This window comes from Choloepus didactylus, chromosome 4 (assembly GCF_015220235.1).
Source record: "Choloepus didactylus isolate mChoDid1 chromosome 4, mChoDid1.pri, whole genome shotgun sequence".
Lineage (NCBI taxonomy): Eukaryota > Metazoa > Chordata > Mammalia > Pilosa > Megalonychidae > Choloepus > Choloepus didactylus.
In genome coordinates, this window is record NC_051310.1 from 11,614,311 (window position 1) to 11,627,630 (window position 13,320).

The 13,320-nt window shown below is 49.1% G+C and overlaps 1 long non-coding RNA gene across 1 annotated transcript; it reads right to left on the reverse strand.

Annotated features, from left to right (window-relative positions):
- Positions 1-10,570: 10,570 nt before the first annotated feature.
- LOC119531102 lies at positions 10,571-12,730 on the reverse strand. Its single transcript, XR_005216216.1, has 3 exons — positions 12,649-12,730; positions 11,624-11,805; positions 10,571-10,622 (listed from the first exon to the last, which is right to left on the reverse strand). It is a non-coding gene; the product is annotated as an uncharacterized LOC119531102 (long non-coding RNA).
- Between the last annotated feature and the right edge of the window lie 590 nt (positions 12,731-13,320).

The window sequence follows — 13,320 nt, forward strand, 5'->3', positions numbered from 1 at the left end:
CCCCGTGTGCCCCCCTGGCCCCACCGCCACCCCCAGCCTGCTGAGCAGACACCTCTGTCCTGCTGTCCCCAGCAAACGAGCTCCAGTCTCCCCCTGCAGAAAGACACACGCCAGCTTCCCGGCGTGCGGGTCTCCCCCCTCAACCCTCATGGCCCTGGCCCCCACGGGAATCGGCCCCCTGCCCCGGCCCCACGTGCGGCCGCTCCCTCCACCCGGAAAACTCTTGTCACAGAATGAGGAGAAGCGACTGCGCCCCGAGGGCTGGCTGCAGGGCCCTCACGTCAAATCTGCTCCGCTGGCAGCTCACGGCAGAGTCCCCAAGACTGAGAGGTGAAGACACCTGGACGGGGAGGCCCCTGCCCCCACCCTGGCTGCACCTGCAGCCCCCACTCCTCGGTGCCAGCGAGGCCCCCGTGGCCCGGCAGACCCCGCGCCCTCTGCGTTTGCCCCTCGCCGCGCTCCCAGGGGCTCGCGGTCCTTCCACGGGACCAGGAGCTCCTGGCCCGTGGTGGTTCCCTCAGGCCCTGTTGCAGGCAGGAGCACTGGGGGGCTGCGGCTGGGGGCAGTGACAGGCTCCTGGCCTGGGGTTCTCAGCCTGACTTCGGGAGCCTCGGCCCCAGCCTCCAGGACTGAGGCCGCTGGGGAATGTCCTACCCCAAGCCCCGGCCCACTGCACCCGGCCTGCCGAGACCAGCTGACCCCATCTCGCATCCTCCTGCTGTCCCTGGCCCAGGGCCCTCCCCTGCACCAGGCCCCGGGCCAGGCCATCCTGCATGGTCTGCCTGGGGAGGGCACGCCCGGGATGAGCACACAGGCCTGGTTCCCTCGCTATAGCCAGCTCCGGATAAGTAACTGTGGAGGTTTGTCATGTTCCCAACAAACACGTGTTCTTACTCCTCATCTGTGTTCCTGTGGGTGTGAACCCAGGGTAAAGGGGACCTCTTGAAGTTGTTATTTTTTTTTAGCCCAACTGAATGCAGGTGAGTCTTACCCCGGGCCACTGAAGGCCTTGTAGAAGAACTGGGGAGCCACGGAAGGGAGAAAGGAGAGGAGCCGGCCGTGGGGGCAGGCGGAGGTGCAAGCCAGGAGCCCCCAGGGTCGCCCGCAGCCAGCACCAGAACGCTGCAGATTTCCAGAACAGAGCAGGGTTTGATCTGGACTCGAGCCTTCCAAACCATGAGGCAATAAACGCGTGTTGTTTAAGCCGACCCATCGTGTGGCATTTGTCATAACAGCCTGGCAAAATCAGACAAAAGCTTTTGCTCCACTTGGGTGCCATTCACTTATTTCCACAAAGGCGATGAGCAAAACCAATGGTCGTTGTAAGCTGCTAAGTTTGGGCTTGGCCCCGTACATAGCAGTCGGCACCCGGAACACGGTTTCGTACGTGGAAGTGGGGGTGCTGCCGTGGTGTAGACTCAAAGGCGTGTCGCGGGTTCGGGGCCAGCAGGTGCGAGGGGCGTCCTGGCCCTGGCCGAGGGCTGGGCGGAGAGGGTGACACTGCAAGGCTGGAGACGTGCGGGAGGCCTGGGGTAACGAGGGAAACGGAGAGGGCTCCCGGTGGACGCGGACATCGGGTCGGCTGCGGTTTCCGCCGGGCTTCGTCCAGCTGCCCGTGAAGAAATGCAGAGAGAGAGGTGAGTAAAAGAAGACACGTTAGGTTTCTTAGCAGAATTTAGAGGAAAGACAAAGGAGCCAGGACTTGCTGGGTTCAGATAAAACAGTCTCATCCTCAAATCCTCTCAACCAAAGCTCCTCCACACGGGCCGTGACGTCAGGTGAGATGCGCAGCTGCGGAAACGGGCTCTTGTTTGGATCTCCATGGGGATGAAAGCCTTGTCTCCCAGACCCTCTGAAGCCCTAAGGGTGTGCCCGCCACCCGCCGCCCACCCAGCTGACAATAGGGCTTTCTGAAGATTTTAGGGTGTCGTCCCAGGAGTGAGAAGGTGATGTGGGGGGCAGCAGTGCCTCACGGCATTGGTGATCAATCCCAGGGACCCCCTCAGAGCTTTCTGTGCAGACCGAGAGGGACAGTGGCACGTGGAAGGGGCCTCTCGCCTCCTCCATTGGCAGGAAGGGGCCAAGCTCCCCTTCAGCTGGAAAAAGAGGAACGACTCAGGAAGCAAAACCAGCAAAGCAGAGGTGGGGCCGAGCCGGGCAAGGAGCTGGGCTGGACCCCAGCTTTGCAGTGCTCCCCACTCCCCGGCTCTGCTGGCCGGAAGAGGCTGCTGTGATGACTCCGGGGATCTCACTGCTGGACGGAAGGGCAGTGGGGCAGAACCCTGCCCTGACCCTGGCACTGAGATCCTGGATCTAAGCCAGGACCCAGTTGGAGAAGATTTGGGGGCCATGAGAGGGTTGTGTGTGTTCTGCATGTGGAGGAGCATAAACCATTTGTGGGCACCAGCAGGCTGCAGTCGAGCAGAGAAGGGTGGAAGTCCCCCGGCTCGCCTCCGTGCAGCTGCCTCCAGAAGGACATGTGGCGGCACCGGCCTCGGGGACTTCTGAGACAGGGTCAGAGGAGGCCTCGCTGCCCTGCCCAGCTCACCCTAGGGAGAGGCCAGAGACCGGAGAGGCCACAGGAAGACACGGACGCCAGCAGATCCGGAAGGGCAGGCACAAGGAGCGGGAGGCGGCCATGCGGCAGGGGCAGGGTGACAAGCCAGCACCAACCACCGCTCAGGAGAGAGGACCCGGCCAACACCTTGACTTGGGGCCTCTGAAACCACGAGGCAATCGGGGCCGCTGTTTAAGTGGACCCACTGTGTGTGTGTGTCATCGTGGCCCTGGACCGTCCCCGTGAGAGCCAGGGGTCTCGGAACACTCAGATCACACCTGAGGGCCGTGTCCTCCTGCAATGACGCTGGACTTGGCCAAGGGACTCAGTTTAGCAGTGGAGCAGCAGCGACTGTGATGGTGGCAGAGGCTCAGAAAGCACCCCGGGTTCGTCTTCTCCTGCTGCTCAGGGAACCCCGTGCCCACCGCAGGAATGCCCAGGCGAGCCTGCTGGATGGCGAGAGAGGCCCCACACCCAGTCAGCAGCCACCGACCACAGGCCTGTGAGTGGGGCCGCTGAGGCCATCCGGCCGCAGCCCACCACAGCTGACCGTGGCTGGGCGAGCTGCAACGAGGTCAGCGACCGCCCAGGAGGGAAGGACCCCACAGCATCACGGGTGACACAGACGGGGAGCCGTCACTAAGGCTATAGGCGTGTGGTGCACAGTAAAGTGGCCTGAGACGGTGCCGGTCTGCCCGGGGCTCACGTCCTTGTCATCAGGTCATCAAGGGGGCTAAGCCAGGAGGCCACGTCCTACGTGCTACCTGCATTTAAGGAAGAGATGGGGTCAGAGGCAAGGGACGCAAAGCCTGCAGCCTCACGGCAGGGTGGTTGACTCAGAGATGACAAATCCAAGATTCCGAGAGCAACCCTCCCCAGGTGAACCAGAAACGACCCCACAGGCCTGGCTGCCTCGGCCTAAGGTCTCGGGAGGGGGAGGGCATGTTGTGGGGGGAGCCACCCCTAGGAATCCCTGTCATGAAGGACTGGGGACTGGAATCCACCTCAGTGGCCTAAAAATAATTTATTTAACAGGGTTGTGGGGGGAGGGTGGTGCCTTCCAGAAGGTTGGCAAAAATATATGCATATTTTTATATTTTTTTTCCCTTGGGAAAATCACTTTCAAGATAAGCCTCAAAAAATTCTCACAGATAAACTTTATTCTCACAAATAAACGAATTTGAGCTAACAAGCAACATTCAAAACCATCCAAGGAAATAAGCCACCTTGACAGAGCATCAGTAAAAAACTGAACCTGATAGTCCCATCAGCAGTACCAGACCCAATAGGACTTCAGAAACTGGAGTGACCAGATGCAAAAATTTTTTAAGTGTGTTCAATACTTTTTGAATAAATTTTGGGGGCATTGAAAATATAATGTCATAAAAGAGAGACTGCTAAAGACGACCAGAAAGACTTGAAGAAAATGCACTTCTAGAAAGAAAACTTTGATCATTGAAGTCAAATATTCAAGAGAAGGTTAAAATAGTGGATTAGATACAGCAAAAGAGAGAATTACTAAACCAGCAGACAGAACTGAGGAAAGTACTCAGAGTGCACCTTGGGGAGAAAAGAGGCAGAAAACAGTAAAAAGATACTAGAGGACGTGGAGATGAGAACGAGCAGCTGTGCTGGTTGCCTTCTGTGGGCCCTTCAGCCCGGTGGTGCCTTTGCCTGTGATTCTGGTTGGGTTTGGACAACTGGAAGCACTGACAGGAGAAGAGCAGGATAGAGAAGTCTGAGTACATCTATTCCCCCAACATCTCCACGTGAGGTGACTTTGAGGCTGTGATTCCCTCAACCAAAAATCACGGCCCCCGTAAGCCGGCCCCCTCCTCACAACCACCAGAGTCTCCCGTGCTGCCCCCTCCCTATGCCCCTCGAGCCTCGAAGGGGTAATGCCCTCACTTCTGCCCTCACCAGGCACCTCCCACCCTCTCCGCCCCTCCACTGCTCAGGGGTTAAGCCCGTCTCAAATTACCTAATTTGGAAGCTTAATATGTTTGCTTTCAGGACACAGATAGAGAAGCCTAATTCATGTCTAATCAACGTACCAGGGAAATACAGATAATAGGGGAATAAGGAACAGGCAAAAGTTGAGGAAAGAATGGCTTAGATTTTTTTCACAGTGGATGAAAGACACCAACTCTCAAATTCAGGATGCTCAAGGAAAAGAAACTCAAGCAGGACAAATGAAAAAATATCTATACCTAGACATAGTACAGCCAACCAGGAAAGCACTAAAGGCAAAGAGATCTTAAAAGTAATGAGAGAGACAGACAGAGTCTACAAAGGAATGAAGGTGAGACAGACTTGGAAAAAAATGCACTTCCAGAAAGAAAACTTCATTCATTGAAATTAAATATTCAACAGAAGGTTAAAATAGTGAATTAGATACAGCAAAAGAGAAAATTACTAAACTGGCAAAGACGGAAGCCGGAAGACAATGGGATGACGGCTCTAGGTGCTGAAGTAGAACCGCCGTGCACCTGCAGTTGTGAGACTGCACTGAAGAAGGGGCACAATAGAGACGTTCTCAGACAAATGAAACACACAATTCACTAAGAACTGGCTCTTGTGAAACTAACTGCTAAAGGATGTACTTCAGGGGAAAAGTGATCCCGAGATGAATGATAAGAAGGAATAGTGAAAATGGTTAACTAGTGGTTACATCAGAATATATATTTGTAAGACAATAAAAGTTGCATCTAATTTATGGGCTTAATATTGAACATAGAATTAACATCCTATAAAATAATAGCATATATATATATTAGAAAGGAGTTGATCTGAGTTGTCTTGACTTTGACTTTACGTTAAATATGAATGCTAAAATTGCCAAAGCAGTCATTAAAAGAATGGAAATTATATACTTGATGTCTAAACACATAGATGGTGGAAATGAAATGGGAGAAAACCCTGAATCCAACTAAGAGAAGGCAGGAAATTAAAAATAAAGATGGAGATAAGGAGGGACAAACCAAAATTACAAAGATGGGAGAAGAGAATACAAATTAAATTAGTAGCCAGAGGTATAAATGGGCATAATATTCCAGTTAAAAGACAAATCTCTTTAGACTAGATTTAAAAAAAAAATATCCAGTTATATGCTGTGTACAGAGATCCATTCTGCAGCCCTGATGCCTCAATAGATGGAGACAATAGCTGCTATCACACAAAGAGACGATGAGACATAAGTTCCTCCAGTTAGAAGGAACTTCTGTCTGTGTTATTGACAAAAACAAAGCAAAACAAAATAAATTGAGAGTGCATCAGATCAAGCCACTAAATCTAACACTAATTTACAGGAATAAATGCGACAGCGGTGAGCAATCAGCAAATCCACATTATGGGCGTGTCCGCACCACAAATGACCCTGTTTCCACATTTTTTTAAAATGCAAGGGAAAACCCAGCGAGCTGCAGGAGGATTCCACAGGGTAAAAGGGACTCCAGGGTGGCTCAGAGCCGGAAGTGTTAGCATTCCGGGGAGCACAGAGGAAGGGCCCGGGAGGTTACGGCCTCACCGCCACGTACATCCCACCCCACGGAGGAGGACGTAAGCCCCACTTCTCAGTGAGGAGTGTCTTCTCAAAAAATAAACTCATTGCAGGATAATTTATGTTCACTGAAATTCAATCACTTAAAGTGTACCATTCGGCAAGTTTTGACAGATAATTACATCTGTGAAACCACCACCAAGATGGAAATACAAAGCATTTCCATCACGCCCCAAAGATTCCCCGAGCTCCTTTGCACCCCACCCCCACCCTCAGCCCAAGGCAGCCACAGGCCTGCTTCCTGCCACCACGGTTTCATTTGCTAGAATTGCATATAAATTAATCACTCGCTATGAATCTTTTGGATCTGGATTTTCTTCATTCAACATAATGATTTGAGGGTCATCCATGTTGTGTAAATCAGTGGTTTAATCCTTTTCATTGCTAAGAAGCATTAAGTAGCATAATGGTTGGGAGCTGTGTGTACCCCAGAAAAACATGTTCTTAATCTTAATCCGTTCCTGTGGGTGAGACCCAGCGTAAGCGGGACCTTTTGGAGAGGTGATGTCAGTTAGGGTGGGGCCCAGCTCAGGCAGGACCGGGTTAATCCTACTACTGAAGTTCTTTATAAGCAGAATGAATTCAGACTTCTCTCTCTCGAGAGAGAAAGCCACGAACAGAAGAAGCTGAAATCAACGGAACCCGGCAGAGAAAGAGAGGCCGGGAGAGGCCGCCGTGGGCTCACGTGCAGAGGAGCCCAGGGCGGGGATCGCCGGCAGCTGGCCCAGAAGCCACAGTCCTCGGGAGAAAGCCACGCCTCGATGATGCCTTGATTTGGACATTTTTCCAGCCTCAAAACCATGACCAAATAAATTCTCATTATTTATGCTGAACCATTTCATGGTATTTGCTTTGAATGGCTCAGGAAACTAAAAGAAGCAGCATTCCACTGCACAGATGCACTACACAATGTTACAACAATTGGTTCATTTGATTGTGGAAACTCAGATCAGGTTATTTTGAATAAAGATCCTGTGAACATTCTTGAGCAGGTCTTTATGTCAGTGTAAGGGTCATTTTCTTGAGTAAATACCTGGGAGAGGAGTGGCCGGGCTGTACGTCCACACCCCAGCAGCCAGCCTCCCCGCTCACACTCCCCGCTCACAAATTCTTGCCATTCTAATGGGTGTATAATGGTGCTTCAATGTGGTTTTAAGATGTGTTTTCTTTTTTTTTTTTTTTATCATCTCTCAATTTATTTTTTATTTTTTATTTTTTATTTTTTCATTTTTATTGAGATTGTTCAGATACCATACAATTATCCAAAGATCCAAAGTGTACAATCACTTGCCCCTGGGTACCCTCATACAGCTGTGCATCCATCACACTTAATTTTTGTTCAATTTTTAGAAACTTTTCATTACTCCAGACAAGAAATAAAGTGAAAGATGAAAAAAGAAAAAAAGGAAAGGAAACTCTAATCCTCCCATATCCCTAACCAACCCCCCTCAATTAGTATTGATATAGTACATTTGTTACTGTTTACAAAAAAATGTTGAAATACTACTAACTGCAGTATATAGTTTGTAATAGGTATATAGTTCTTCCCTATATGCCCCTCTATTATTAACTTCTAATTGTATTGTCATACATTTGTTCTGGTTCATGGAAGCGATTTCTAGTATTTGTACAGTTGATCATGGACATTGTCCACCATAGGATTCAGTTTTATACGTTTCCATCTTTTGACCTCCAGCTTTCCTTCTGGTGACATATATGACTCTGAGCTTCCCCTTTCCACCTCATTCACACACCATTCGGCGCTGTTAGTTATTCTCACATCTTGCTACCAACACCCCTGTTCATTTCCAAACATTTGAGTTCATCCTAATTCAACATTCTCCTCATATTAAGCAACCACTCCCCATTCTTAAGCCTCGTCCTATATCTTGGTACCTTATATTTCATGTCTATGAGTTTACATATTGTAATTAGTTCCTATCAGTGAGACCCTGCAATAATTGTCCTAATGTGTCTGGCTTATTTCACTCAGTATATTGCCCTCAAGGTTTTGTCATCAACCCATTTTTTTTTAATATGGTTTTGTTCACTCACCATACATTCCATCCCAAGTAAATGATCGATGGTTTTCTGCATGGTCATACATTTATGTGTTCACCACCTTCACCACTATCTATATAAGGGCATCTACATTTCTTCCACAAGGCAGGATGGAGAGTCAAAGAAGGTAGAGAGGCAAAAGAAAGAGGAAAAAAAAAATGACAGCTAGGAAGCAGCAAAAGGAAAAATAACCTTAAATCAAAGTAGAACAAAGAATCAGACAATACCACCAATGTCAAGTGTCTAACATGCCTCCCCTATCCCCCCCTCTTACCTGCATTCACCTTGGTATATCACCTTTGTTACATTAAAGGAAGCATAATACAATGATTCTATTAGTTACAGTCTCTAGTTTATGCTGATTGCATCCCTCCCCCAATGCCTCCCCATTTTTAACACCTTGCAAGGTTGACATTTGCTTGTTCTCCCTCGTAAAAGAACATATTTGTACGTTTTATCACAATTGTTGAATATTCTACATTTCACCAAGTTACACAGTCCCAGTCGTTATCTTTCCTCCTCTCTTGTGGTGTCTCACATGCTCCCCACCTTCCTCTCTCAACCGTATTCGTAGTTACCTTTGTTCAGTGTACTTACATTGTTGTGCTACCATCTCCCAAAATTGTGTTCCAAACCACACACTCCTGTCTTCTATCACCCTGTAGTGCTCCCTTTAGTTTTTCCTGTAGGGCAAGTGTCTTGTTCACAAAGTCTCTCATTGTCTGTTTGTCAGAAAATATTTTGAGCTCTCCCTCATATTTGAAGGATAGCTTTGCTGGATACAGGATTCTTGGTTGGTGGTTTTTCTCTTTCAGTATCTTAAATATATCACACCACTTCCTTCTTGCCTCCATGGTTTCTGCTGAGAGATCCGCACATAGTCTTATGAAGCTTCCTTTGTATGTAATGGATTGCTTTTCTCTTGCTGCTTTCAGGATTCTCTCTTTGTCTTGGACATTTGATAATCTGATTATTAAGTGTCTTGGCGTAGGCCTATTCATATCTCTTCTGTTTGGAGTACGCTGTGCTTCTTGGATCTGTAATTTTATGTCTTTCATGAGAGATGGGAAATTTTCATTAATTATTTCCTCTATTATTGCTTCTGCCCCCTTTCCCTTCTCTTCTCCTTCTGGGACACCAATGATACGTACATTATTGTACTTTGTTTCATCCTTGAGTTCCCGGAGACGATGCTCATATTTTTTCATTCTTTTCTCCATCTGCTCCTTTGCGTGTAGGCTTTCAGGTGTTTTGTTCTCCAGTTCCTGGGTGTTTTCTTCTGCCTCTTGAGATCTGCTGTTGTATGTTTCCATTGTGTTTTTCATCTCTTGTGTTGTGCCTATCATTTCCATAGATTCTACTACTTGTGTTTTTGAACTTTTGATTTCTGCCGTATACATGTCCAGTGCTTCCTTTACAGCCTCTATCTCTTTTGCAATATCTTCTCTAAACTTTTTGATTTGATTTAGCATTAGTTGTTTAAATTCCTGTATCTCAGTTGAAGTGTACGTTTGTTCCTTTGACTGGGCCATAACTTTGTTTTTCTTAGTGTAGGTTGTAATTTTCTGTTGTCTAGGCATGGTTTCCTTGGTTATCCAAATCAGGTTTTCCCAGACCAGAACAGGCTCAGGTCCCAGAGGGAAGAAATATTCAGTATCTAGTTTCTCTGAGGGTGCGTCTTAGAAAATTGCTCCAGCCTTTGATGCCTCGGGTCACTGTGCTTTTCTGCCCAGCAGGTGATGCCTGTTAGCCTATAATTCTTGACTGGTGTGAGGAGGTATGGCCGTGTTCCCCCAGGCTCTGGGGTCTGGTTCTGAATGGAAAGGGCCCCACCCCTTTCCTCCTAGAGAAGACAGACCCCCTAGGGGGCGGTCATTAGCATTTCAGTGGTCTCCCTCTCTGCTTGTGCTGTCTCCACCCTTCTCTGAGTCACAGCCCTGGAAACTGAAAATGACTAGGGCTTTCTCCACTGAGCCGAAAAAGAAACAGTTAGTCCCTTCAGACCTAGTCCAAGGCGACCCTCCGGCTCTCCAAGGTCAGTCGTCACCAAACGCCTCTGTCTGTTTTTTGGGGATTCGTACCTGTAGTGAGCAGTTCACACTCGCTACTTAAAACCCCAATTGGAGCTCAGCTGAGCTATATTCGCTTGCTGGGAGAGAGCTTCTCTGTGGCACCACGCGGCTGTGCAGCTCGGGCTGTGGGGGAGGGGGTCTCGTGACTTGGATCCGCAGGTTTTACTTACAGATTTTATGCTGTGATCTTGGGCATTCCTCCCAATTCAGGTTGGTGTATGATGAGTGGACGGTCTCATTTGTCCCCCTGCAGTTATTCTGGATTATTTACTAGTAGTTTCTGGTTTATTTTAGTTGTTCCAGGGGGACTACTTAGCTTCCACTCCTCTCTATGCCACCATCTTGCCCAAGCTCCTGCTGGTTCCCTTTTAATCTGTAAACATGATAGATTGTGAAAAATACAAACAAAAATCAGGAGTAGAAAACCAAATCCTCTGGCTTGTTTCCCTAGCCACTCCCCAGAAAAAACTATTGTTAGCAGTGCAGTATGGTTTCTTCCAGTAGTACACATGCTCACGCTCACTCACCAGTGCACTCACTGACACACTCGTGATACTAACTCTCACACACATACTCACTGTCACAACCATGGCACCGACAAACTCGCTGACACCTTCCTGACACATACTCAGGCACTGCCTCACCCACACACTCACACTCACACTCATTTATGGACGTGTCTACTTGATGCTCACTGACACACTCACAGACACAGACACACCAGTTGCAATACCTCCCAGACACACTCATGACACACCCACAGACTCCCACTCACTGTGACAAACTCAACACACGTTCCTATGACACTTTGTACACACTCACTAAGACTGACTTACCAACACATTCACATTCGCTGACACATTTATTCACAAACACTCCAACATATCCATGGCAATACTCTCTGACACATTCACCAACACATTCATACTTGCTGACATCGGGACACCAAAACTCACGGCACAGATTAATACACTGACTGACACGTGACACTCCTACAATCTCCCACTCACTGAGACCAGCGCGCTCACTGACACATACTGGCACACCAAAACACCGGTACCTTCACAAACACACATGGACACACTCAAATGCCCACATGACAGACTCAGTGGTGCACTTGCAGGCTCACACGTCATTCTTACCGACATACTGCCACCTTCACATCTTCATGCAGACATTTCCACCCACTTGTTCACATTTATACATGCCCAGAGGCGTACATGCTCCCCCACAGCCCTACATCACATTGACGCACATACTTAGGTGTGTCCACTTATGCACTTGCTAACGCCCATACACACATTCACACTCTCACACTTACATGCTCTCACTCACGGACCTAAACACTCTCACACTCATGCTTTTAATTTGTACCTTTAAGAAACAGGAATCATACCACAGCATACCAGTTTCTTTGCAATCAACTTTTTGCCACTTCCCAGACTTGAACCTCTTTCCTCTGGTTCAGGCCATCTGCACTGTTCACTCATGGAATTCAGGCTGTGTGGTCTCCTGGTCTTGGTTTATTTAGTCCTTGGTATCAGCACTGGTTAATTCTGAAAAGTGTTGCTTTTTGGTATCAGCATCGCGGTCCCTGCTCTTAGTAGGGCGTGTGGCTCTTCTGTGCCAAAGGTCAGTGCGATGTCAGGTTCTCATCCCACTGATGAGGATATGTGCCTTGCTGCCATCAGGTTGGCAGTTTGCCCTTGGTACTCCTCTCTGCTTCCCCAGGACAGCAGGCCCTGCCCTCGTTACCTCTCACATCTGACCTGCCCCTGCTGCCTACACCAGCCCCAAGTCTCTCTTGCCCCATCTCCATCAATCCCTGCTCCACTCTGCTGATTGCTTGGTAAAAGGCAGAGACACTCAGTGGCTGGCAATGATCCTTTCCACCTTGCCTACTTCCCACAACCGCTTGACCCAACAAAAGCTCCTGTGCAAAAGGCCAGGGAGGCCAAAAGTAAAAGAGCTATCAAAACCCACAGTGAGTCACAAGGAGATAGTGTACCTGGACAATGGATTTTGTTTGAGCATCCTGGCAGTGAAGGAAAAAAGGGAAGTGGGATGAATTATGGTGTTGGATGAGAGCAAGACTGCCTGCACGTGGGTGAGATGGATTTTCTCCAAAGCTGAGTTCTGAGGATTGTGTTGCTTTGATACCAGAGATCACACTGGATCATGTCAACATGAATTTTATATGCTACATTGCCAAGGAGAGGCCTTCACAGACAGATGCCTGGTTAAGGAAGCTAAAGGGGGATACTTTTTTGGCCTGTTGTTTTCCTTTGGGCGTCTCCCTGCCACCCAGTTGCCAGCAGAATTCATGATGCCTTCTGGGTCCCCTGGTCTAGTTGGAAGACTCTGAGAGTGCCTTGTGACAGCATTGGTTTTACACTTACAATTATGCCCAGTTACACGGGCGAGTGCCAGGGTCAGCAGGAACCTCTCTGGGTTCTGTTAGTATCATCTGACATCAGGTGGGGGGGTGTTTCTCCTTCATCAGAGCCATTCCTCCTGTGGGGATGGGGATTTGTTGGTCAGTGCTGTGAGTTTCCTGGGCACTGCTGCTTTGGGGGAGACCCACAGGGTCCGGTGTGGCCCCCAAAGCATTAAGGGTGTCTCCCACCTCCACATGCTCAACTCCCTGTGGCTTTACCTCCAGCTCTGGCTGTGCACAGTGGGGTTGACGCAGGTCAGGGAACGTAGAGTGACTTCTGCAGATGGGCAAATGACCCTCCTGGTTGTTGGTGGGTGCAGGGAGCAGCAGCATTTGCACAGGGGAACAGGCTGGCTTTGATGTCTGATGAGCAGTCCAGGCAGGGACTCGGATTCAGGGGAAAGGGTTTCTGGGGTCTCTGTGACAGGTCTACAGTATGGGAAAGGATACAGGGTGTGGCTGGGTTGTGAGGGTGCCAGGCTGGCTGTGGAAGGTGGACTCTCTTCTCTTCTGGGGCTTTTGGGGGTTCCAGGATGGATGGGAGGAAGGAGGGGCCACGAGACCACATCCTGGGTAGATGTGGGCTTCTTGGGGAGGGAAAGTGACAGCAGATGGGAACCTACAGATGTTTTAA